General features: G+C 47.2%; 1 long non-coding RNA gene across 1 annotated transcript; it reads right to left on the reverse strand.

Annotated features, from left to right (window-relative positions):
• Nucleotides 1-410: 410 nt before the first annotated feature.
• On the reverse strand, nucleotides 411-5435 carry LOC125536234. The gene is made up of 2 exons (XR_007294938.1): nucleotides 4691-5435; nucleotides 411-4595 (listed from the first exon to the last, which is right to left on the reverse strand). It is a non-coding gene; the product is annotated as an uncharacterized LOC125536234 (long non-coding RNA).
• Between the last annotated feature and the right edge of the window lie 18322 nt (nucleotides 5436-23757).

The raw sequence follows: 23757 nt of genomic DNA on the forward strand, positions 1-23757 counted from the left end.
GGCCGAATTAGGACAAGATTTGGTATAAGCTTCTTGCAAACCGGAGCTTCTCTCAGGAAGGCTCATGGTTCCGAGAGGGAACATGTCACCTTCGTGTGTGAAATGACATACACTACCTTCTCGCGCCTTAATTTTTTTACAGAGGCAGCTTAGACCAAATAGGAGTTTCGTGCTAAATTTTGGAACTATTCTGGGTTCGTTTGGCCTTTTTATACATATTTTTTACCACAACATGTTGGTGCCATGAAATGGCACCATGCCAAGTTTCATGATTTTCAGGCATGTTTGGGATTTACAGGAATTTAAAAACCAAGTTTCTCAATGTTTCCGGCCAAGCCACGATGCCCAGATGTTTCAGTTTCATTCCCATTCTTGCATGGGACCTATAAATTCACCCAAAGACACGCATGTGATTTTCCAACAAACTTTGGTGCACTGGAGCATGTGCTTGTAGTTCAAATTTGAATTATGCACATTAAATGCCTAGGAACTCAATTAATGCATATAAAATGCCAAACGAACCCAGAATAATTCCTAATTTTAACACGACTAGCATATAGTTACATGTTCACTATAGATAAATGTTCTAGCAATTCAAACTCCATCCTTTCCCTCCGTAACACCATTTTGTCTGTCACCGCGGAAATATCTATCTCTTCGCCCGCCCCCTGACCCACCAAAAGCCACATTCCACTGATCATCCTTGCTCTCCAAGTTCAAACCTTCACTACCGCTTACTGGCAGTGCCACCTCCTCACTGGCGACCCTTGTTCTTGCAGCGCTGCCTCCTCATCGGCAACCCTTCTTCTTGCTGCGCGACCTCATCGATATGGTCAGGTAATCCACACCTCACCCACACCATCCGCCTCCTTCCCCATCCCGCATGCCCCAACCGACGACGCGACACCTTCCGCCCAAATCACTGACCCTGTCCTCCAATTAAGAGCCGCCCACAACCATTTTGCATGCAGTATAACATGGAGCTCAATAGCATCTGGCAAGAGAAGCAAATCGCGGCCGCACTCATGGACGAGGTCGCGATGGCTTTCATGCGTGACGACTGCCAGATCTTCGAGGAGCACCTCGTCTTCGAGGCCACCGTCGACACCGCCACATGGTTGTCTAATTTAAAATACAACTCGTGTTGTTTTCTCGAGGCCAACACTAGTGCCTTCTAGTGATTTGTCCTCTGTAATGTTAATATGCAATCTGATATTTTAAAATGTAATGTTCAGTTAACAATTTGGTCCAACAATTGCTATATTTCATAGTACTGTTCTCAAGCATTCTTGGTTTCGTTAACTATCTTATCTTCTAGTATATGTTCTATTCTGCAATGTCATGCCCAGTTAACTGTTTTGGTTCATTTGTTCTGATGTCTAGTTACTATTTGGTTTAATTATGAAATTTGATTTTCATTTGTTGTAGGTACAATTTTGTATTGTTATGCATGTGAGAAAATAATCGAGTTTGGTTGTACTCAGTACATATTCTACTGATAGGTTGGCAATTCTCAATTAACCTGATCAAGATCTTCCTTATATGTGTTGCAGGGAAACAATGGGAGGCACTGCAGTTTACCATCAAGGTTTTCTCATGCATGGTCCTTTCGCTAATAGCACATTATTGTGTAGTTGCATGCATCATTTTAATATTTAGGTTTCTTAGAATTTGGTCTAGCACATGTAGGTCCTGCTGTCAAAGGCTTAGACCCAATGTATGACCCATTTTGCAAACGGGGAAATGACATGTCCATGAATATCAGTCAAGTCAAGAAACTCAGAAAGATTGTTAGGATAAAGAAACTTGTGACGAATAATAGCTAGATCTTTGTTTGCACAATGAAGAAGACATCAGCCAACTATAGGATGGTACTAACTCTTTTACCTTGTTTTTACCCCTTGGGCCATTCCAAAATTTATAACAGCGATTTATGCATATCTTTGTTTTCAGTACTTTTCAAAGTAGTTCAACAACGATTACCTCTCAAACCACCTGCATGGTCAAGAGGCGAGGAAGGTATTCATTCAACACCCACGGTACAATATTGAAGTCTTCCTGAAGAGGACGAAGGTTGGGCGCGCAATTATCCATTGCTACTAGCCTAAAGTTGCAAGGACATTCAACATCATTGAAGGCTCAATATTCGCCTTCCACTTCTGCAGTTTCTGTCGGATTTCGGGCTCTGCAAACCCTAGATAGATTCGAACTATGGGGTGTGTGCGAAGAACTTAACCTCCCCAGTCTGCTAACCCGTCGATCCCACGGCCTAGCTCGACGAACTAAAAGGAAAGAGGACACATCAGTTTACCCAGGTTCGGGCCACCTTGCGGTGTAAAACTCTACTCCTGCTTTGTGGTGGATTGGCCTCGAGGCGGGCTGAGGATGAACTAGTATAGTGGAAGAATGACCTCAGGAGGTGTGTTTTTGACCCAGTGGGGGAGAGGATGATCTCAATGATTTGGATCCCCTGTATGGTGGTGGCTTGGTCCTATTTATAGTGGCTTTGGTCCTCTTCCCCCAAAATAGAGGCGGGAAGGGATCCCACAACGGTCAAATTCGAACGGAGACAAGCAGTACATCTTATCCTGACAAAACTAGTCTTCGACAACAAAAGCCTCTGGTCATGAGGTCGCGGTGGGCTTGGTGATGACCTCCGTCCTACCGTCCTGGCGGTCTTGGTCTTGTTGGATGGGAATGGAAACCTTTGGCTGATTACTCGGGACTCCGTGCTTGTGCTTGCCTCCTTAGAACCAAAGAGGAAACTGTTGTCCTGCGGCCGCTGGCACCGGCCTGCCTTGGTCGTCATGGCTCACGTCATCCGAACCTCATGAGGTGAGGCTTGCATAGAAATCTCCGCTCCTCAGGAGCCATCCTGAGGAGGCTGCTCCTTCTGGTGGTCTTGGTGTCGTCCGCCTCACGAGGCTTGGCCCCTCACGAGGGTCTTGAGTTGTTGGTGCTAAAGATGGGCCCTACCAGGACGTCAAAGGAGCCACGTCATGGGCTGCAGGCAGGCAAGTCTGGGTACTCCCATTCCTAGAATGCCAACAGTAGCCCCCGGGCCCAAGGCGCGCTCGAACTTGGCTTCGAGGCGAAGCCAAAGGGCAAGTGCGGAGCGCCGCGGGCCCAAATCGCCTGCGGCCTCGATCGACGCGTGGAGATTGATGTGACGTGTGCGTTTCAGCTTCCCCATGTGGCCTCGGCAACTGTCTCGGGCGGACAAAAAGGCTGGCGACTGCCCCTGAGCCTTCATTGCCTTCCCTTCGTCCTGCTCTAGATCCCCTTCTCCCTCTGCACAGAACGCGTCCAGATCAGTTGAATCCCTTCTTCGAGCTCGCTACCGATGGCCACCTACAAGGCGAAGTCATCAGCCCCTGTCGCATGCTCAGCTTCTGGGTCCGTGCCGGCCCTGAGCGCGTCCACCATTGCTGAGGAGAAGCACCTTGCCACCATGCTCCGTCTGACGGTGTGCAGCGGCAATGAGGGAGGATAGATGATGCTCTGGGTTGGCTCCGCCAAGCCGAAAGCCTTGGGTGAAACGTTTTACCCCTTCTTTCTACACAACGTCTTCGCAGGGCTCATCCCCCCTTCTCCTATTCCTTCTTCACCATTCTCAACCATTACCGGATCCACACCCTTCACCTTCATCCCAACTCCATCCTCCTCCTGTCGATCTTTGCCTTCTATTACAAGGCATTCGAGGGGGTGATGCCCTCCGTCGCGCTTTTCCGTCACTTCTTCAACCTCGGGATGGGCGTCTCCCAGTGCTTCGGTTGCGCCAGCTTCGTCGTGCCTCACGGCAGAAACGCGATCTCGAGGGCCAGGAAGAAGGTGGAGGTCTTCTAGCACAAGTGGATCTTCATGGACGCCAAGCGCTCCCATGCTCGGGTGGAGCTGCCGACCGCCTTCCCGGCAAAGATGGACCGGTGGGCTCATGAGAAGCTAACCGACCCCCGGGCGGAGCGATTGCTGGAGAAGATGACGGTTAACCTGACGGAGTAGAAGCTGACAGAGGCCATGATCATCAAGGAGTCCCTAACACTGCGCCTGGCTCCGCTCCTAGCACACTCGCGCCCCCTGTGGAGCTTAAAGGGTGCCGAAGACAACCTCCGGTTGCACCCGAACGACCTGTCTAACAAGGAGCTGAGCAAGGCCGTGCGCACCTTGCTCGAGAAGGACCAGGGCGGCCCCCAGAAGCCCATCTCCCATTGTACCGCCATGACGACGGGGAGAAGGTGACCGCCGCCATGCCCGTCTTCAACGAGCGGGGGCTCGTACTGCTGAAGCCTTGCCAGCCCCCGAGCTCCCGAGTGCCGGTGTCCTCCAGTGATCTCTCCGGGCAGGAGGGGAACGAGGACTTGGAGGGGACCTTGGAGGGGGTGGGGGAGAACTCTCCCCTGTGGCAGAGTGAGCTCCTCCACGCCTTCTCTGATGATGACAACACCGACGAGCGCCTGGTCGAGGGGTCACCGCGCTCCACCAGGGTTGCCACGAGGTCTGGGGCACCCCTTTGAAAAGTTTGAAGTAGGGGACCCCGAAGAAGCACATGACTTGGTTGCTTCCCCGGGGAGGCGCCTCCACCCCGCCGCCGGCTGCTGTTGGGGAACGTAGTAATTTCAAAAAAAATCCTACCAACATGCAAGATCATGGTGATGCATACCAACGAGAGGGGAGAGTGTCGTCCACGTACCCTGGTAGACCGTTAAGCAGAAGCATTATGACAACACGGTTGATGTAGGCTGGAAGAGAGGGGGCATCGGCTCAGGCGCTGCGGTCGGGGACGAGGACGAGTCCAGCAGCTACAAGGAGATGATCATGTCACTCCTAACCAGCACGGGGTTGTTCAACATCAACAACTTCATGCCGGCGGGGTCGTGGATGGGCCAAGATGCGCCGGATGCACCGCCAGTTCGACGGGCTCATCAGGCAGCTGCTGGCGGAGCACGCGGCAATGGCCGAGGAGCGCGCCTGGGAGGAAGGCCGGCTGGACTTCTTGGACAGGCTCCGGTTGGTGGCCTAGAGCAGGCCACGGCGAGGCGGTCAACACGAGCCGCGAGCAGAGGACGAAATGAGGATGAGCGGCGCGGGATTGGCCGAACCTCTAGGGGCATGCCATAGGTGGTGGAGGCTGTGGGCAGGGCCGTCCGAATCGGGTCGGAGGCGGGGCTGCTGGCAGAATACAGAGCGACTTCGCGCCGGCGCGGTCGTGGCGACGTGCTTCCATGGCGTCTCTAGGTTCCTCGCCGATAAGGATTGGTGCCCTGGGTCTGGCCAGCCACCACGGCTGCGCGCACTCCAGGAGAGTGGAGTGCATCGTCGGCGCAACATGTTTAGAAGAGGAGGAGGAGCGGCACTCGGTGATAGTGTGGCTGAAAAAGAGGAGGACCAGCGGTGGGTGAGAAAGAGGAGTGGCGATGTGGAATTGTGGATAAGACTGAGAGACACGCGGATGGATGACAAGGAAGAGTGACACTGGGTCGGTCGGTGCATTTCTTTAATGAATGAAAGGCAATTGGTCTTCTACCAGCTAGATGATACTGGATGCATGCGTGCTAGCATCAATTATAAATTTTTATTTTTCAAAAGAGCATCGATTATTACTCGATGTTGTTGTTTTTTGTTACATTATATATACGCCTTTTTTTAATAAGTGTCCTAATTTTAGTACAACTTTGTATTATAGTTATACAAAGTTAAGACACTTATTTTAGGGCAGAGAGTATAATAATTAAAAGTGGGTGAAATATTAGAAAGAAATGTTTCTAAAGGGAAAAGATATTTGAAGCTCACCGATGCTTGTTGTGCATGAAGATGTTCCTCAAATCAAGATGTCACAGGTGAGATAGGGGGGAGAGATGGAGGGATGACCAATAGAGAGAGTGTGACACGGTGCATCTTGCTCGCGTCCTATTTCATCCAGCATCGCAGCTGGGAGGGGGGGAGCACTACCCTCTGTTGTACCATCTATCCCACGCAGTTACCCTAATCCTGATCCCCATCAAGGCTCGATGATAATGTCCAGGGAAGTGCTCATGTTGACGTGGAGGATGTGCTCCTACTGCTAGCGGCAACGTGTCAACAAAGAGCGGCAAGTATTGTAAGTACTTTACTTTCCGGCAATCATATTTTTGAAGTGGGAAAGCATAAATATGAATTAATGTTAATAGGGATTGTGAGATATAGGAATTAATATATAATCTATTTGACATTGTTACAGGTATACGTATGCTGCACAATTACTTTCACATCGAAAGAGTAACCGATGATCTACCGGATAGATAAATGTTTAGATTTTTGCAATTATCTTTAAACAAGGTTGTTAAATAACAACTTATTAGACATAATTCAATATCTTTATAGAGAGTTGAAGAAGTAGGTTTTATTTGTAGACAAATAGATCACAAGCTTTTGAGGATCACAAGCTTTTGGAATACAATAAGATCTTCATAAAGTGGATTCTTATGAGTCTTACAACCAATTTAATTGGAAAATCTCATTATTCATCGTGACAGGTAAACTATCAAATACCACATGGACACTTGGATTATTTTATACCCGTTGCAACGCACGAGCATTTTTGCTAGTATAAACTCATAATACCAATCGTCACAGAACTTTAAGCGTGCGGACCCTATGGGTTCGAGGACTATGTAGACATGACCGAGACATGTTTCCGGTCAATAACCAATAGCCGAACCTGGATGGTCATATTGGTTCCTACATATTCTACGAAGATCTTTATCGGTCAAACCGCACAACAATATACGTTGTTCCCTTTGTCATCGGTATGTTACTTGCCCGAGATTCGATTGTCGGTATCCCAATACCTAGCTCAATATCGTTACCGGCAATTATCTTTACTCGTTCCGTAATGCAACATCCCGCAACTAACTCATTAGTCACATTGCTTGCAAGGCTTATAGTGATGTGCATTACCGAGAGGGCTCTGTAATAGCCCCAAAATTGGGTTATCAATTTTGGTGCTGTTATTCCTTCCCGGCACTCATTTTTCAAAAAAAAAATCTCCTGAGCTTGCTGGATGACTCTGACAATTCTTGTCATTTTCAACCTTTCCAAAAACCTTGCTCATGTATTTGTCAGTGGGCAAGCCCTCATTTGGTTCATCTCAACCCTCTCAAACCCTAATCCCAAATTTTTGGATTTTGGATATGCCCTTTGTGCATACAAAGGAGCCATCATTTTCCTTGATCTGTTCATCCTCCCAATTGTTCCCAGAGATTCTCCTATCTTTCTGATCCTTGGATGTGCAAAAATATTGCTAAGTCCCATGCAATATTTTTGAATTGTGATTTATTCCTTTTCTTGCCTTTCTGAGGAATAAAATCCAAAGGCATAACTAGCCATCTCCTAAGTTCATGAGAATTGGTGGAGTTGATGCTTATGCCTAATCCAAGCTCTGGCAAATGTTTTGGCCATAATTAAATAAGGAAAATTTCCTTTTCTTATTTAATGCCAAAATTGCATTTATGCCACTTTCTAAAGGAACTACCATTTTTATAGCATAGAAAATTCCCACATAAATTGTGGAGCTTGCCCTTGCTATATAATCACTAGTTCCATCCTTATCTCATGTTCCACAGATCAAAAAATGGAGCACATGATCCAATGCAAGTTTCTGCCTTCTCTGAAATTTTGCAAAGGAAGTGCTTTATTCCTAATTCCAAATGAGCTGCAATTTGGAAGGGTGATTAAAATGGATAAATAACCCATGGATTCCAAATATGAGCTCAATCCATTTATCCTAGCTCACTGTGCAATTTCTTCAAAGTTCCTGACCAGAACACAACTTTGTGAAGGAAGTACCTTCATAGAGTTTCCAAATGGGATGAAACTTTTCGATCCTCTCAGGTATCTCAAATCATTAGTCTCCACCCAAATTCAGTTCATTTAATTGAACTATGTGAGCACAGGAGCAATTCTTGGTTTCTGTCAAAACTTTCAGTTTGTGAAGCAAGTATATTGTGTCTTGCTCCATTATGGCTGAAACTTTTTCCAAACCTTCTCTTATCCATATGATCCATCTCCCCAAAGTTTTGGCTCATTTCAATGAGCCATTTGCCTTGAGGAAGTTTCTCAAGTTTCAGGACAGAGGACATGTTTGTGAAACAAGTACCATGTTGGCAAGTCCATTTGGTATGAAAATTTTACAGAATCATGGTATGACCAAATCATCAAGCTTTGCCAAGTTTTAGCTCAATCCATCACACCTAGGCAGTGCTTCTTCTTGATTTAGTTTCTGGGTCAGATTTGGTAGTTGTACATCAACTATGGTAAATAGTTGTCCATTTTACCTCATGATTTCCAGGACCTTAGTCCTTTCTACCATAAGCCTCTCAGACATCAATTTTACCTTTTACCCTCTCTGGTTTAATCTCTAGAGTGTGGCCAAGTTTGCAACAACAAACTTGTGAAGCTTGGTTTACTCAGCTCCATTTGGCTCTGCCCGATCCTTTACCGTAGTAACACTCTCTCTTCGAAGGACTACACGGTAGACATGAGGTGGCATCAGTAAAAAAACCCGGAGCACGCCTTGACCGTGGTGACCACGGCTGTAACCAGCCCAAAATGGTGGTCTAGCTACTGTTCTCGTCGGCATCGCTGCTCCGACGGGCTCTGGCCTCGCCGTTAATGTCCTACAGCTCCCCCTCGACGTCTTCTTCCCCCTGGACCTTTGGCCCCCTTCGTTTTCTTCTCCGGCGAGCCGTGCCAACGATCGAAACAGTGCGCTCCTGTGCATCGTCTCCTTCCTCCCCGGTGTCCCCTTCCTCCTCTTGTCCTCGAGCTCTGCTCATCTCCGTGAGCCTCTCCGCCGCGTCTGCTTCCCCCTCGTCGGCTTCCTGCGTCTCCCCATGACCGCTGGGCACAACAGAGCCTCGGCCGGACGCGCTCGGCGGAGACCGGCTCGGGTGCCCCTGCCTCGGCTATATATAGCCCGTCCTCGGCCATCTGGAGATCATCAGCAGCCCCCACCCTTTTCTACGCCTTCTCGAGCACTCATTCTTACCAAAGCCCCTCTCTGCCCCCTCCCCATCACCATGGACGCCGCCTCGGGTCTCGCTTGATTCCGGTGATCCCGAGATCCCCTCGCTGTTCCACCTCCACCAATGCATCCCCCATGCTCCGGCGACCCTCCCCGTGGCCTTGGTCTCTCCTCTCCTCCCTAGAACCCCATGTCCACCGATGGCCGAAGCTCCTCTCCACCGCGGGCCTTGCTGCTCTCTCTGTAGCACCTCTCGCCGCCAACGGAGACCACCAGCCGGTGCGCCTCCCCGCCCTGAGCTTCTAGGTAGGTCGCGCGCCTCGTGTGGTGGCCGGACGCGTCGACGACCGCCGTCGAAGCGATCTTCCCCCTGGGGCAGGCTCGCTCCCACGCGGGAGGAAGAAGAAGGCCAGGCCAGGTGGGCCCCACCCCACGTGACCCCCACCTGTCGGTGACCATAGGGCGTGGCCCCGCAGGCCACGTCGGATAAGTGGACGCGCCCAACCTTGAAGTTGTTTCCCTCGAGGTTAGAACGTTTCCCACTTCAGAAAGCGTATTTTTCCTCTTCTTCGGCCGGAAATACGTTTTCCTCTCTGGAAAACGTATCCTCAGAAAAGACACGTTCTGTTTAAACTACCAGGGACCTGTCTGTAGAAGTATTTTTACAGAGTAGTCCCTGAGCTTTAAACGTTCGTATCTTTTTACCCGTAACTCCGAATGAAGTGATTCCAACGCTAAATTTCTCTGTTCGTCTAGCCCTTTTAAATGGGACGATTTTCTTGATGTTTGCATATTCTGAAAATGACCATTTTGCCCTTGCCTGTAAACAGCCCCTCCGAGCGAGAACTGTTTCCAGCAAATCTGTCCGCACTTCTTCCCGGAGTATTTATCGATCCCCAGGCAAGCCAACCTCTTATCATGAGCCCCAAACTTGCATGTTGACTTTGCTTGCGCCTCGGGTGTGTAGGTACAGTTGTTCCTTATTGTTTTCGTCTGTAGTTATTATGTTATAATTATCATACATGCTTATTGTAACGCCCTCGATGCGGCTATATCTCCCACGTGTCGAAGCACGACCTAGAGGCATAACCGCATTGAAAGCAATGTCGCAAGTGAGGTAATCTTCACACAACCCATGTAATACATAAGGGAATGAGATACATAGATGGCTTACAATCGCCACTTCACACAATTACATGAATAAAACATTACATCATCCAGATACACACAAGGTCCGACTACGGAACCAAAATAAAAGAAGACTACCCCAAATGCTACATAGATCCCCGATCGTCCCAACTGGGCTCCACTACTGACCAACTAGAACGAAACAACACAAAGGACAAGATCTTCCACGAGCTCCTCCTTGAGCTTGGTTGCGTCACCTGCACGGTATCATCGACACCTGCAAGCTGGTTTTGGAAGTATCTGTGAGTCACGGGGACTCGGCAATCTCACACCCTCGCGATCAAGACTATTTAAGCTTATGGGTAAGGGTAAAAGGTATGAGGTGGAGCTGCAGCAAGCGACTAGCATATGTGGTGGCTAACCTATTCGCAAAAGAGAGCGAGAAGAGAAGGCAAAGCACGGTCGAGAAATCTATGATCAAGAAGTGATCCTAGAACAACCTACGTCAAGCATAACTCCAACACCGTGTTCACTTCCCGGACTCCGCCGAGAAGAGACCATCACGGTTACACATGCGGTTGGTGCATTTTAATTAGGTTCAACTTCAGGTTATCTACAACTGGACATTAACAAATTCCCATCTTCCCATAACCGCGGGCACGGCTTTTGAAAGTTCAAATCCCTGCAGGGGTGTCCCAACTTAGCCCATCACAAGCTCTCACGGTCAACGAAGGATATTCCTTCTAGTGGGAAGACCCGATCAGGCTCGGAATCCCGGTTACAAGACATTTCGACAATGGTAAAACAAGACCAGCAAAGCCACCCGAATGTGCCGACAAATCCCGATAGGAGCTACACATATCTCGTTCTCAGGGCACACCGGGTTGTCCAAACTTCCGGTAGGCTAACCCAGAGTTGCCCCTGGTGGCCACCGGCGGCTGACAAGTTGGACCAACACTCAGAGGAGCACTGGCCCGGGGGTTTAATAAAGATGACCCTTGAGCCGGCCGACCCAAGGGAAAGAAAAGGCTATGTTGCAAATGGTAAAACAAATGTTGGGCCTTGCTGGTGGAGTTTTATTCAAGGCGAACTGTCAAGGCATTCCCATTAGAGCCCAACCGTGTAAGGAACACAAAATCCAAGAACATAACACCGATATGACGGAAACTAGGGCGGCAAGAGTGGAACAAAACACCAGGCATAAGGCCGAGCCTTCCACCCTTTACCAAGTATATAGATGCATTAATTAGATAAGAGATATTGTGATATCCCAACAAGTAAACTATGTTCCAACAAGGAACGATCTCCATGTTCCAACAAGGAACAAACTTCAATCTTCACCTGCAACTAACAACACTATAAGAGGGGCTGAGCAAAGCGGTAACATAGCCAAACAACGGTTTGCTAGGACAAGGTGGGTTAGAGGCTTGGTTTAACAATATGGGAGGCATGATAAGCAAGTGGTCGGTATCGCAGCATAGGCATAGCAAAAGAGCGAGCAACTAGCAAGCAAAGATAGAAGTGATTTCGAGGGTCGAATGAGTCCATGAAGAAGACAAACGGACGAGGTCGAATGGATCCTCACAAATGCGACGTTATCGAAACTAAAGCCGAAGAAGCAACACCGGAAAGAAGCAAACAACATAGTAAACAACCACCACATAAGCATGGCATGATGCGCAAACAAGTATGATGCATGTCCGGTTTAAATATGCAAGGCATGGCAAAGTGCACAAGCAATTCTACAAATTAAGTGGACCTCAATATGCAACTCCGTTGCATATTGACAAAACACCACATCAATTATTTAGTTCACTCCTGGTTAGGTACTCAACAATATTAAAGGTTGGTTAACATGGCAAGAGGTGAAGCCTAACAAAACTATACCATCTAAACAATTTAAATGGGGCCGGATATAACCAACAACAAATCCGGTAAATCCCCATATGCATTTAGCAATTTAATGCAAACAACAATTTAAACCAACTTGAAGTTGTTTACATGATGCGGATGACATGTTCAAGATTATGCAATTTTAATGAAAATGTTGATAAGAGCATTATGAAGCATTTGTCACCGTGGTGGAAAGAAAGGGAGTGCCACGGCAACGACAACGGTTCCGGTAACTCGATTGAGATGCCGATGCAAAGGAGAAGTGTGCGGATGCGTGCAAAAGATGGTGGGGTGATCCTGGTAACCGGGTCCCCACGAGTTAGCGGCAGAACAGGAGGACCGAGCAAGTGACAACTCGGACACGGTGCAAACATAGGGTGCAACTCATACATCGCAAGCATTCGTTCATGGACGTCGTCTCGAGGTTATACCTTCGAAGCGTGCAAGCGGGACAGTTCTCGTTCGGTGCAAAGTAGAGGAAGTAGACGTTCTCGCGATCTCGGCGACGGTAGAGGTACATGTTTATCGTTGCACGAGTTTCCATAGACGTTCATGTCATCGGTGTCGTGGTACTTGGGGTCTTCGGACTTTCCAGTCCCGTTCTTGCGACGGTAGTCGTTCACGTTCGTTTCAGAGAGGTACTTGATGACTCCAATGTCTTCGGGGCGACGGTAGTTGTACATGGTCCACAAGACGTCGATCGTTCGGGGTCCGACTTGCGGGTCTTGCCGACATGAAGCGTTTTTGTGTAGACGAACTCAGCGCATCCAAAGGGTCACACTTGTCATCGTGGGAACTTGGTGAATCCGAGGTCTTCGAGGTCGACGGTAGTTGTACATCTCATAGTGGAACTTGACGGATCCGAGGACTCCGGCGTAGTGGTACACACACGTAGAGGAACTTGACGGGTCGTCGTCATCCTGGTACTTGGCGTCCTCTTGGTCTCGACAGAGATGAAACATAATGCAGCGGTTGTGGTACATGGCGTCCAGGGGACTTCGCGGGTCATCCCGGTACTTGGCGATCTTGATCGGGGCAGCAAAAGGTAATCGAACTTGGCGGACGCAAGCAGCAGCGCGGGGCTGGCAGAGGCGACAGGGTGGAGCAGCATCGGATGGCGAGGTGGATGTGCTACTGGTGCCCCGTGGAGGCAGCAAGGTCAGGGAGGCGCAGCAGCGAAGCAAGGCTCACGAGCAGAGGAGGAAATCGCGGCGATGGTCATGGACATCGTGCGGCGACCGAACGCGGGGAGGCACTGCCTCGGGCGACGAGGTAGCTCGAGAAGGACATCAGAAGGGAGGTGCACGGCCGGAGGGAGCCGGAGCAGCGGACGGGCAGAGGAACCGAGCGCGCGGGAGGTTTCCTGAACGCGTGCTCGAGCGTGGGATCGAGCAAAGGGAAAGGATCCGGCACGCTGTTGTTGATGGAAAAGGGCGCAACGACGGCGAGGAGGCCAACTGGGCTCCAGCATGGTCCACTTCTCCGGCAAGGGTGGAGCGCGGGGTCTGGCACTGGGTGCACGCCGATGCGAGAAGGAGAGGACCGAAAGCTCGGCGGCGCTCCAGGGAAAGAGATCGAGGGAGAGAACAAGGAGCGATGCGGGAGTAGGCGGCGGGCATGGGAACGAAGGGATGGGCTAGGGTTACCACGGAGGCGTGACTGGGCTACAGATGGGCCTCAGAGTCCTCAGCGCAAATGGGTCGGCGTGGCAGAACTAGGCCCAAGAGGCTGGGCTTCTCTCTCTTATTCCCTTTATCTTTAATGCGTAAACAGAAATAAAGAAAAAAGTATAGAGGGTTTGGGGTTGAAGTAGGGATGGAGGTTCGTATTTCTGGAAACCATGAAAAATGCCCGATTTAAAAAAATTAGTTTGGAAATTTTTACAGACTATAAATTTAAACAAGTTCGAATTTAATTCAAACTTGTATGAATTTATAACCTAACCAAACTGAAACCAAATGGGCTTAAATTTTATAGGATGGCCCTACATAATAGATATGATTTATGGGCACAAGAAGAACATTAATGGAGAAAGTAAAATTGCAACTCAATTGCAATTTAACTTAAAATGTCGAAACGGAAGGGTAGTAGGACGAGTCTGGTAAGGGAAGAGTTGAAGTGTAGTGCAATTGTGTTATGGGTGATTCCAAGGTAATGGAATATTTTAATATAGCTCCCTAAATATTAGGAGGATATGTTATAAAGAGAATCACCATGTGAATTCCCTCGGTTTAAATGGATGAAAGATCCATGCAATTTATTTAGTTGAGTTTTAAAATGGGTTGCATGATGACATGATGCAATGCACATGATGCAACACGCAAGCAAATGACATGACAACGACATCAAATAACTGGAAGACACCTGGCGCAACGGTCTCGGGGCGTTACAACACTCCACCACTACGAGACGATCTCGTCCCGAGATCTTGGATGGCACCGGAGGAAAAACGGAAAAGGAAAGAAGAGGTAAAACAAAGTTTCTTCTTTGACAAACGAGTGAAACCAAAGAACCTTTAGAGGTTGAACAAATTGAAAGAAAGAATACAACGAAGAAGAACAAAGTTGAAAGCACTCCGTCAGGAAAGAGGAACAAGGAAGAACAAATTCGGATAGCACTCTGGTTGAAAAGTTATGCAAGACTTGATATGAAGAAAAGAACTTGAGCAGAGGACACGACACTCCGGTTAACCAAGATAGAGAAGGAATAAGACTGATATAATTTGGACAGCACTTCGACTGTAAATGGAAGAAATTGAACATGATCTTGACAAACCGAGATGAGGAGTGAAAAGAGCAACAACAATAGACCTCCAGGAGAAAGAATAGAATAAAGATAATTGAGACAAAAGAATGTATAAGACAATGCCAACTTCTGCTACAAAAGAGCTTGAAAAGGCATCTTTAGGAGAAGGGTTGAACATCCGCATCCGTAGCTCCGATTTGCTCGTGTATCATATCAAAATGTTCGCCTCGACGAGTACATCATTTCATCTCATTGCATCATTTTCATTTGAGTCATCTTGATGCCCGAAATGCTGTTGGAAGAGGGCTATGTGATAAACTTGTTAGATCCATTTCATCAAATAGCTATTTGTCATTTTTGCCATGATTAATGTGTGCATGATATTCCCGCAAAAAAAATGTGTGCATGATATGCTCCTGAGCTCTACATGAGTTTTGTTATATGCCATGCCATCTTTACAGAGGTGCTTACCATGTATCTTTGTGAAATGTGTGGTGACTAGCACAAGCTTGCAAAGTAGCGTACTCGATAATGCTGATTTCAGGGACTTAGAATTTCACTAAGTCCTTGTCCTGTTTTTATCGTTATGCCATATGTTCGTGTTGTTTCCTAGTGATCCTTGCCTCTTTTGAGGATGATCAGTAAGGATGATTTGTTAAAATTGTGGTGCTGTATCCATCCATGGATTTGTTTGCATTTATGGAGTACCCTACCTTGTGTCAATCGAGCTCTACTTTTGCTATTTCGTGAATCCTGGCAGATTGTTGACTTGTTAGCGATTTTGCCGAGGATGTTGCTATTGATCCGTGCATGCTATGTTGTTGTTCTTGCCATGTCTAGATTCTATGCCTTGTATTCTTGATGGGTGTATGCTTAGTTTTTCATGCCATGCTCTATAGTGAGTGCATCGAGCTCGTAAACATGCCTACTCGTTAACTGATTTGCATGCTCCAGTTTTTCACTAAGTCTGAGATCTGTTTATGTTTTTGCCATGTTCACATGCTTGCAATTGCATTTTCTGATCCCTTTTGGCTCAAGGTCACTAAGGGACTTTTGTTAAGTGCTTTGAGTAGCTTCGTTACATGCCTTGCTTTGCCATGTTAAGTTCCTGTAGCATGTAGTTTTCATGCTCTCAAGTGTGATTCCTGATGTTAAATTCCAGACCTGTGTTTATTTCACTAAGTCTGAAACCTGTTACCGTTTGCACTTTTGCCATGCTTGTTTGAACCTGTTAATGGATGAATTAGTCATAGCTCAGTGTTCATCTTTTGTCAAGAATTATGAGTGGATCCATCCCATGTACTTTGTTGTCAAGTTTGAGTGCTGTAGCATAATTATCTTGATGCATTTAAATGGCTCTTTGCTGATTATCGTAGACCGTTGCCATATTTGTTTTGCTTGCCATTTCCAAACCGTGCATCCTATTCCGGTGATCTTTATATCGATTTCAACCGAAATCACCTCTCCTTTCCAGTGGCACTCTTGGATTTCCATGTTGAGGCTAGTTTCAATCATTCCTTGTCAAATCTTGCATATGCATCACTTACCGCATCCCGCATAGCATACCATGTTTGCATCATGTTGTTTGAGCATTCCACGTGGTTGATTGTGTTTTGTTTGCTTGTTGTTCATGCTTGGGTAGAGCCAGGAGACGAGTTCGCGAACGAGGAGCCCGTTGAGTTTGCTTACGAGGATCAAGTCAACTCTGACAACTTTGCAGGCAAGATGATCATACCCTCGAAATCACTTCTATCTTTGCTTGCTAGATGCGCGCTCTTTTGCTATGCCTATGCTACGATACCTACCACTTGCTTATCATGCCTCCCATATTGCCATGTCAAACCTCTAACCCACCATGTCCTAGCAAACCGTTGATTGGCTATGTTACCGCTGTGCTCAGCCCCTCTTATAGGGTTGCTAGTTGCAGGTGAAGATTGGAGATCGTTCCTTGTTGGAACATTGTTTATTGTTGGGATATCACTATATTATCTTGTTATATTAGTGCATCTATATACTTGGTAAAGGGTGGAAGGCTCAGCCTTTTGCCTAGTGTTTTGTTCCACTCTTGCCGCCCTAGTTTCTGTCATATCGGTGTTATGTTCCTGGATTTTGCGTTCCTTACGCGGTTGGGTTATAATGGGAACCCCTTGACAGTTCGCCTTGAATAAAACTCCTCCAGCAATGCCCAACCTTGGTTTTATCATTTGCCACCTAGCCTCTTTTTCCCTTGGGTTTTCGGAGCCCAAGGGTCATCTTTATTTAACCCCCCCCCCCCAGGGCCAGTGCTCCTCTGAGTGTTGGTCCAAACTAGAGCCCCTTGCAGCTCCACCTCGGGGAAACTCGAGGGATGGTTTTAGTTGTACGGCTTGCTTATCCGAGTGTGCCCTGAGAACAAGATATGTGCAGCTCCTATCGGGATTTGTCGGCACATTTGGGCGGTGTTGCTGGACTTGTTTTACAATTGTCGAGGATGTCTTGTAAAACCGGGATGCCGAGTCTGATCGGAATGTCGTGGGAGAAGGAATATCCTTCATTGACCGTGAGAGCTTGTGATGGGCTAAGTTGGGACTCCCCTGCAGGGATTTGAACTTTCGAAAGTCATGCCCGCGGTTATGGGCAGATGGGAATTTGTTAATGTCCGGTTGTAGATAACATGAAACTTAACTTAATTAAAATGAATCAACCGCGTGTGTAACCATGATGGTCTCTTCTCGGCGGAGTCCGGGAAGTGAACACGGTGTTGCAGTAATGTTTGACGTAGGTTGTTCTAGGATCACTTCTTGATCATAGTTCTTTGTTCGTGCTTTGCCTTCTCTTCTCGCTCTCTTTTGCGAACAGGTTAGCCACCATAAATGCTAGTCGCTTGCTGCAGCTCCACATATTACCTTACCTTACCTATAAGCTTAAATAGTCTTGATCACGAGGGTGCGAGAATTCTGAGTCCCCGTGACTCACAGTTTACTTCCAAAACCAGATGCAGGGACCAATGATACCGCTCCAGACGATGCGCTTGAGCTCAAGCGGGAGTTCGATGAAGACTCTCCCTGTTACTATGTGTCTTTCCCAGATGATCGGTAGTGGTGCCCAGTTGGGGTAATCGGGGACCGTGTCACATGTTGGGGTTGATCTTTTATTTTGGTACCGTAGTCGGACCATGAGTGTATTGGATGATTGTAATGTTATTCATGTATTTGTGTGACATGGCGAGTGTAAGCCAACTATGTATCCATTCCCCTTTTATATATTTACATGGGTTGTTGTGAAGATTACCTTACTTGCGACATTGCTTTCAATGCGGTTATGCCTGTAAGTCGTGCTTCGACACGTAGGAGATATAGCCGCATCGAGGGCGTTACAAGTTGGTAATCAGAGCCTTCCCCGACCTTAGGAGCCCCCTGCTTGATCGAATTGTTGGCGTTGTTGAGTCTATAAAAAATGTTTTAAGTCATTTAGGAATTCTTTTTACTCCCCAGTCCCTTCATCGCTCTGGTAAGGCATCCTGACGTAGAGTTTTGACTCTTCTCTTCTCAAATTTCACTAAAAAATTTTTAGGATCACGCGGGTATCTTGGAATCGTTCTGATCGATTTGTGACGAGAACATTGTTCTTGGTGCTTCCTGTCATTTAGGGGTTGTGGCAGTGTCCCGGGGAGTTGAGCTCCGAGGTGTTGTCATCACAATTTTATCGTTGAGATTCTGGAATACCTGAGTTTCGCCGACGTCGAAAATCTCTTTTATGCAGTTGTTGGTGAGATAACCTCGACGCCACCCAGTACTGGGGCGGGAGTTCGGGAGTATTGCCATAACTCATGTAACGGATGCTTTTCGAAGGTTGAGGTAGACGATTTCTGAAGTTTTTCTCGGTTATGTGTTGAAGGATGGATACAGCTGGATGTAGGATTTGCTAGATTTGGGTGAGATATTATGCTTGCCCTGTATCCCCAACACCTGATTGCATAACCGGAAAGGTTCGGGAGTTTCATAGGTGGGATTTCTTGTAGCTCTAGTTCTTCTTCCGCGGATATTTGGTTTGGGATTGGGCGATCCTCACCAAGTATTCGTTCTTGGTCCGTACCTTATTGTTTTTCTTCTACCTCAACTCTAAGTGGCTTCTCAATTTATGGATATGTGACCATTTCAATTGGAATGCATTCGTTCATTTTGTTCGGATGTGAAGACTATATGTTGCAATTTCAACCCGTTTGATTCAGCTTCAATATTTGTCTATCAATGTGCTAATGGATGTCAACCTCTTCAGGATGGCTCCTCCAACGCGCATGACTCTGAATCCTGATCCGCCACCACCACCTCCACCTCCGGAGGCATGGAAAGCTATGATGGCCGCTACCAATGCAAACACACAGCTGATCATGCAACTTCTTCAAGAGCACAATCAAGGGAACCAGGGCCAAGGCAACAATCAGAATCACTTTGCTACACTCAACCAGTTCCTTGCTAACCATCCAAAGACCTTCAGCAATTGTGTTGAGGAAACAGACGCTGATGATTGGCTCGTGGACATATGCAAGCATTTCGAGTGCAGCAACGTCAGGCGCGAGGACTTTGTCAAGTTCGCTTCCTTCCAACTCAAAGACCAAGCTGCAGAATGGTTTCAGCAGTACAAGATTCCAGAGGAGGCCGTGTGATTACCTGGGATGAATTCCGTCAAGACTTCAAAGCTCATCATATTCCTCAGAGCGTGGTTGAAAGCAAGCGCTTGGAATTTCGCAACCTGAAGCAAGGCTCTATGTCTGTTTACGAGTACAACAAGATGTTTCAGAAGCTCGCCCGTTTTGCTAAGCAGGACGTCCCAGATGAGAAGAGCATGATATACCAGTTCAGGGGTGGTCTCAGAGAAGAAATCCAGCTAGCTCTCATTCTCTTTGAGCCCAAGAGGTACGATGAGTTTTACAACATGGCAATGAATCAAAAGACTGCTCAACTGAAGTGCGATGCTTCCAAGAAGCGAGTCAGAGATGCTACTCCTTCTTCCTCAACTCAAGTGGCCAAGCAGCAGAAGTATTGGCTTCCTCCTCCTCCGTTCCGTCGGCCTTATCAGCAGAAGAGCAAAGGTGGCAGTGGATCTTCCCACCCACCCAACCCCGGCTTTCAAAACAAGACTTCGTCTCAAGCTCCAAGATCAAGTGCTCCGTATCACCGTCCGCTTTCAGAGGTCACATGCAACAAGTGCCAACAGAAAGGTCACTATGCCAACAAATGCTTCAATCAGAGGCATCTCCCTCCTCCTCCTCTTGTGAGATTGGCAAGTACAACTATGTTCAAGCATAACCCCAAGTACGCCAAGGTCAACATGGTGAATGCAGCTCAGGCAGAGGACTCGTCAGATGTCATCATGGGTAACCTTCCTGTTAATGATATTCCTGTAAGAGTTCTTTTTGACACTGGTGCATCGCATTGTTTCATCTCAAGACCTTTTGCATCTAAGCATGATTTTGTTACTCAAGTGTTGCCGAAACTGTTGGCTATTGTCTCTCCGTCCCGTCAAATGACATCTCGAGTATGCGGTCCGGATGTTTCAATCACATTGGGTGACTATAAGTTCTTTTCTTCTCCAAATGTTCTTGGTGACTCGGATATTGATCTTATTCTTGGAATGGACTGGCTTTCTAAGCACAAGGCTCAGCTTGATTGTGCAGCCAGGCAGATTCAATTGACTCATTCGTCTGAGGATGTTATTGTCTTTGCCACTCGTGATGATACCATCCGTCTGTTTTCTCTCAATGAGAAGGGTGAACTGGATGCCATCTCTCAAATTCCAGTCGTTTGCAAATATCAAGACGTCTTTCCAGAAGAGCTTCCAGGAATGCCTCCACACCGGCCAGTTGAATTCGTCATCGATCTTGAGCCTAGCACGGAACCTGTTTGCAAACGTCCTTACAAGCTTGGACCTGAAGAGTTGAAGGAGCTGAAGAAGCAAATCGATATTCAAGAGAGAATGGGTCTCATCCGACCTAGTTCTTCTCCGTGGGGTTATGGAGTTCTTTTTGTGAAGAAGAAGGATGGATCGGACTGACTTTGTGTTGACTACCGTCCATTGAACAAGAAGACTATAAAGAACAAGTACCCACTTCCCAACATCAATGAGCTGTTTGAACAACTCAAAAGTGCTCAAGTATTCTCCAAGCTTGATCTCCGTATGGGCTATCACCAGATTCGTATTCGTGAGCAAGATATCCCCAACACGGCATTCAGAACAAGCTATGGTTCCTATGAATAAACTGTCATGTCTTTTGGCCTCGTCAATGCTCTGCCGACTTTCTCTCGCATGATGAACTTCATCTTCAATCCCTACACAAATGACTTCGTCTTGGTCTACCTCGATGACATTCTGGTCTTTTCAAAGAACAAGGAAGATCATGCCAAGCACTTGCGTTTGGTGCTCGATAATCTCAGAGAACATCAGTTCTACGCCAAGTTTTCAAAGTCCGAGTTTTGGCTCGATGAGGTTCTCTATCTTGGGCATATCATTTCTGCCAAGGGCATAGCGATGAATCCTGAGAAGGTGTCTGCAATTGTGAATTGGGAACCCCCTCAGAATGTGAAGCAACTCCGCAGCTTCCTTGGTCTCGCAAGCTATTGTCAAAGGTTCGTTGAGAACTTTTCAAAGATCGCTAAGCCGCTTTCCAACCTTCTTCAGAAGCACGTCAAGTACGTTTGGTCTCCTGAATGTGACATCACTTTCAACACCTTGAAAGAGAAATTAGTCACCGCTCCAGTTCTGACTCCTCCTGATGAATCCAAACCGTTCAAGGTCTTCTGCGATGCCTCTCTTCAAGGTCTTGGTGCAGTGTTGATGCAAGAAAAGAAAGTTGTGGCCTATACTTGTCGCCAGTTGAAGCCCAACGAGAAGAACTACTGCACTCATGACCTCGAGTTGGCGGCAGTTGTGCATGCTCTTTTGACTTGGAGACATCTCTTATTGGGAAGAAAAGTGGACATCTTCCCTGACCACAAGAGTCTCAAGTATATCTTCACTCAGCCTAATCTCAACCTCAGGCAGACTCGTTGGGTCGAAATGATTCAAGAGTATAATCCGAGTATCGAATATACTCCAGGCAAGGCCAATGTAATTGCTGACGCTTTGAGCAGGAAGGCGTACTGCAACAGTCTGATTCTCAAGCCTTACCAACCCGAGCTTTGTGAAGCTTTCCGCAAACTCAATTTTCAAGTTGTTCCTCAAGGGTTCCTCGCCAACCTTCAAGTCTCTCCTACTTTGGAAGATCAGATTCGTGAGGCTCAACTTCTTGATGCTATGGTGAAGAAGGTGAAGATCGGGATTGCCAAGAGTCAATCCAAGTACAAGTGCTATCGCCTTGATGACAAGGATACTCTCTTCTTCGAGGATCACATTGTTGTGCCTAAAGGTGACCTCCTAAAGTCATTATGAACGAGGCTCACAATTCACTCCTCTCCATCCACCCTGGGAGTACGAAGATGTACCAGGACCTTAAGCAGGCTTATTGGTGGACTCGAATGAAGCGCGAGATTGCTCAGTTCGTGAATGAATGTGATGTCTGCAGAAGAGTGAAGGCAGAACACCAACGACCAGCTGGTCTCCTCCAACCTCTTGCCATTCCAGAATGGAAGTTTGACCACATTGAGATGGACTTCGTGAAGGGTTTTCCAAAGCCCAAGCGTGGCAATGATGCTATATTCGTTGTCATCGACAAACTCACTAAAGTGGCTCATTTTCTACCTATCAAAGAGTCTATCACAGCAGCTCAATTGGCAGAGCTTTATACCTCTTGGATTGTCTCTCTGCACGGCATTCCATAGTTGATCTCTTCAGACCGTGGCAGCATCTTTACCTCCAAGTTTTGGGATTCTTTTCAGAAGGCCATGGCCACCAACATCTGTTTCAGCACAACTTTTCATCCTCAAACTAGCGGTCAAGTCGAGCGTGTCAATCAGATTCTCGAAGATATGCTCAGGGCTTGCGTTATCTCCTTCGGTATGAAGTGGGAAGATTGTCTTCCATATGCCGAGTTCTCCTACAAAAACAGTTTTCAAGAAAGTTCAGGCAAGGCCCCATTTGAAATTCTCTATGGCAGGAAGTGTCGTACTCCTCTTAACTGGTCAGAGACCGGTGAACGTCAACTTCTCGGAAATGACTTGATAACAGAGGCAGAGGAAATGTGCAAAGTCATTCGTGATAACCTCAAAGCAGCGCAATCGCGCCAGAAGAGCTACTATGATAGTAAGCATCGTGATTTGGCTTTCGAGATCAGAGACCATGTTTACCTCCGTGTCTCTCCAATGAAAGGTACTCGTCGCTTCGGTATCAAAGGGAAGCTTGCCCCTAGATACGTGGGCCCTTTCAAGATCGTCCGCAAGAGAGGCGATCTCGCCTATCAGCTCGAGCTTCCTTCAAACTTTGCAAACGTGCACGACGTGTTCCATGTCTCTCAGCTCCGCAAGTGCTTCAAGATCCCTGACCACATCGTCAACTTCGAAGACATTGATCTCCAAGAAGACCTTTCTTATCGTGAGCACCCAGTTGCTATTCTTGAAGAAACTGAGCGCAAGGCTCGCAATAAGTCAATCAAATTCCTCAAAGTCAAGTGGTCACACCATTCTGACTGTGAAGCCACCTGGGAACGCGAGGATCACCTCCATTCTAAGTACCCGGCGTTTTTCCAGTCCTAGATCTCGGGACGAGATCCTTTCATAGTGGTGGAGTGTTGTAACACCCCGGATGTAATTTACCTTATCTGTAGTCCAACTCTTACCGTTTCTGGCCTAAGTTATTTTATTTTCCTCGGGTTCGGGTTTTTGTCTCCATGTGTTGTTGCCTTTGTCATGCATCTCATATCATGTCATCATGTGCATTGCTTTTGCATACGTGTTCGTCTCATGCATCAGAGCATTTTCGCTGTTGTCCGTTTTGCATTCCGACGCTCCTATCTCCTCTGGTGCCCCTTTCTACCTCTTTTCATGTGTGGGGGTTAAACATTTCCAGATTGGACCGAG

The sequence above is a fragment of the Triticum urartu genome, chromosome 2 (assembly GCF_003073215.2).
Source record: "Triticum urartu cultivar G1812 chromosome 2, Tu2.1, whole genome shotgun sequence".
Taxonomy (NCBI): Eukaryota; Viridiplantae; Streptophyta; class Magnoliopsida; order Poales; family Poaceae; genus Triticum; species Triticum urartu.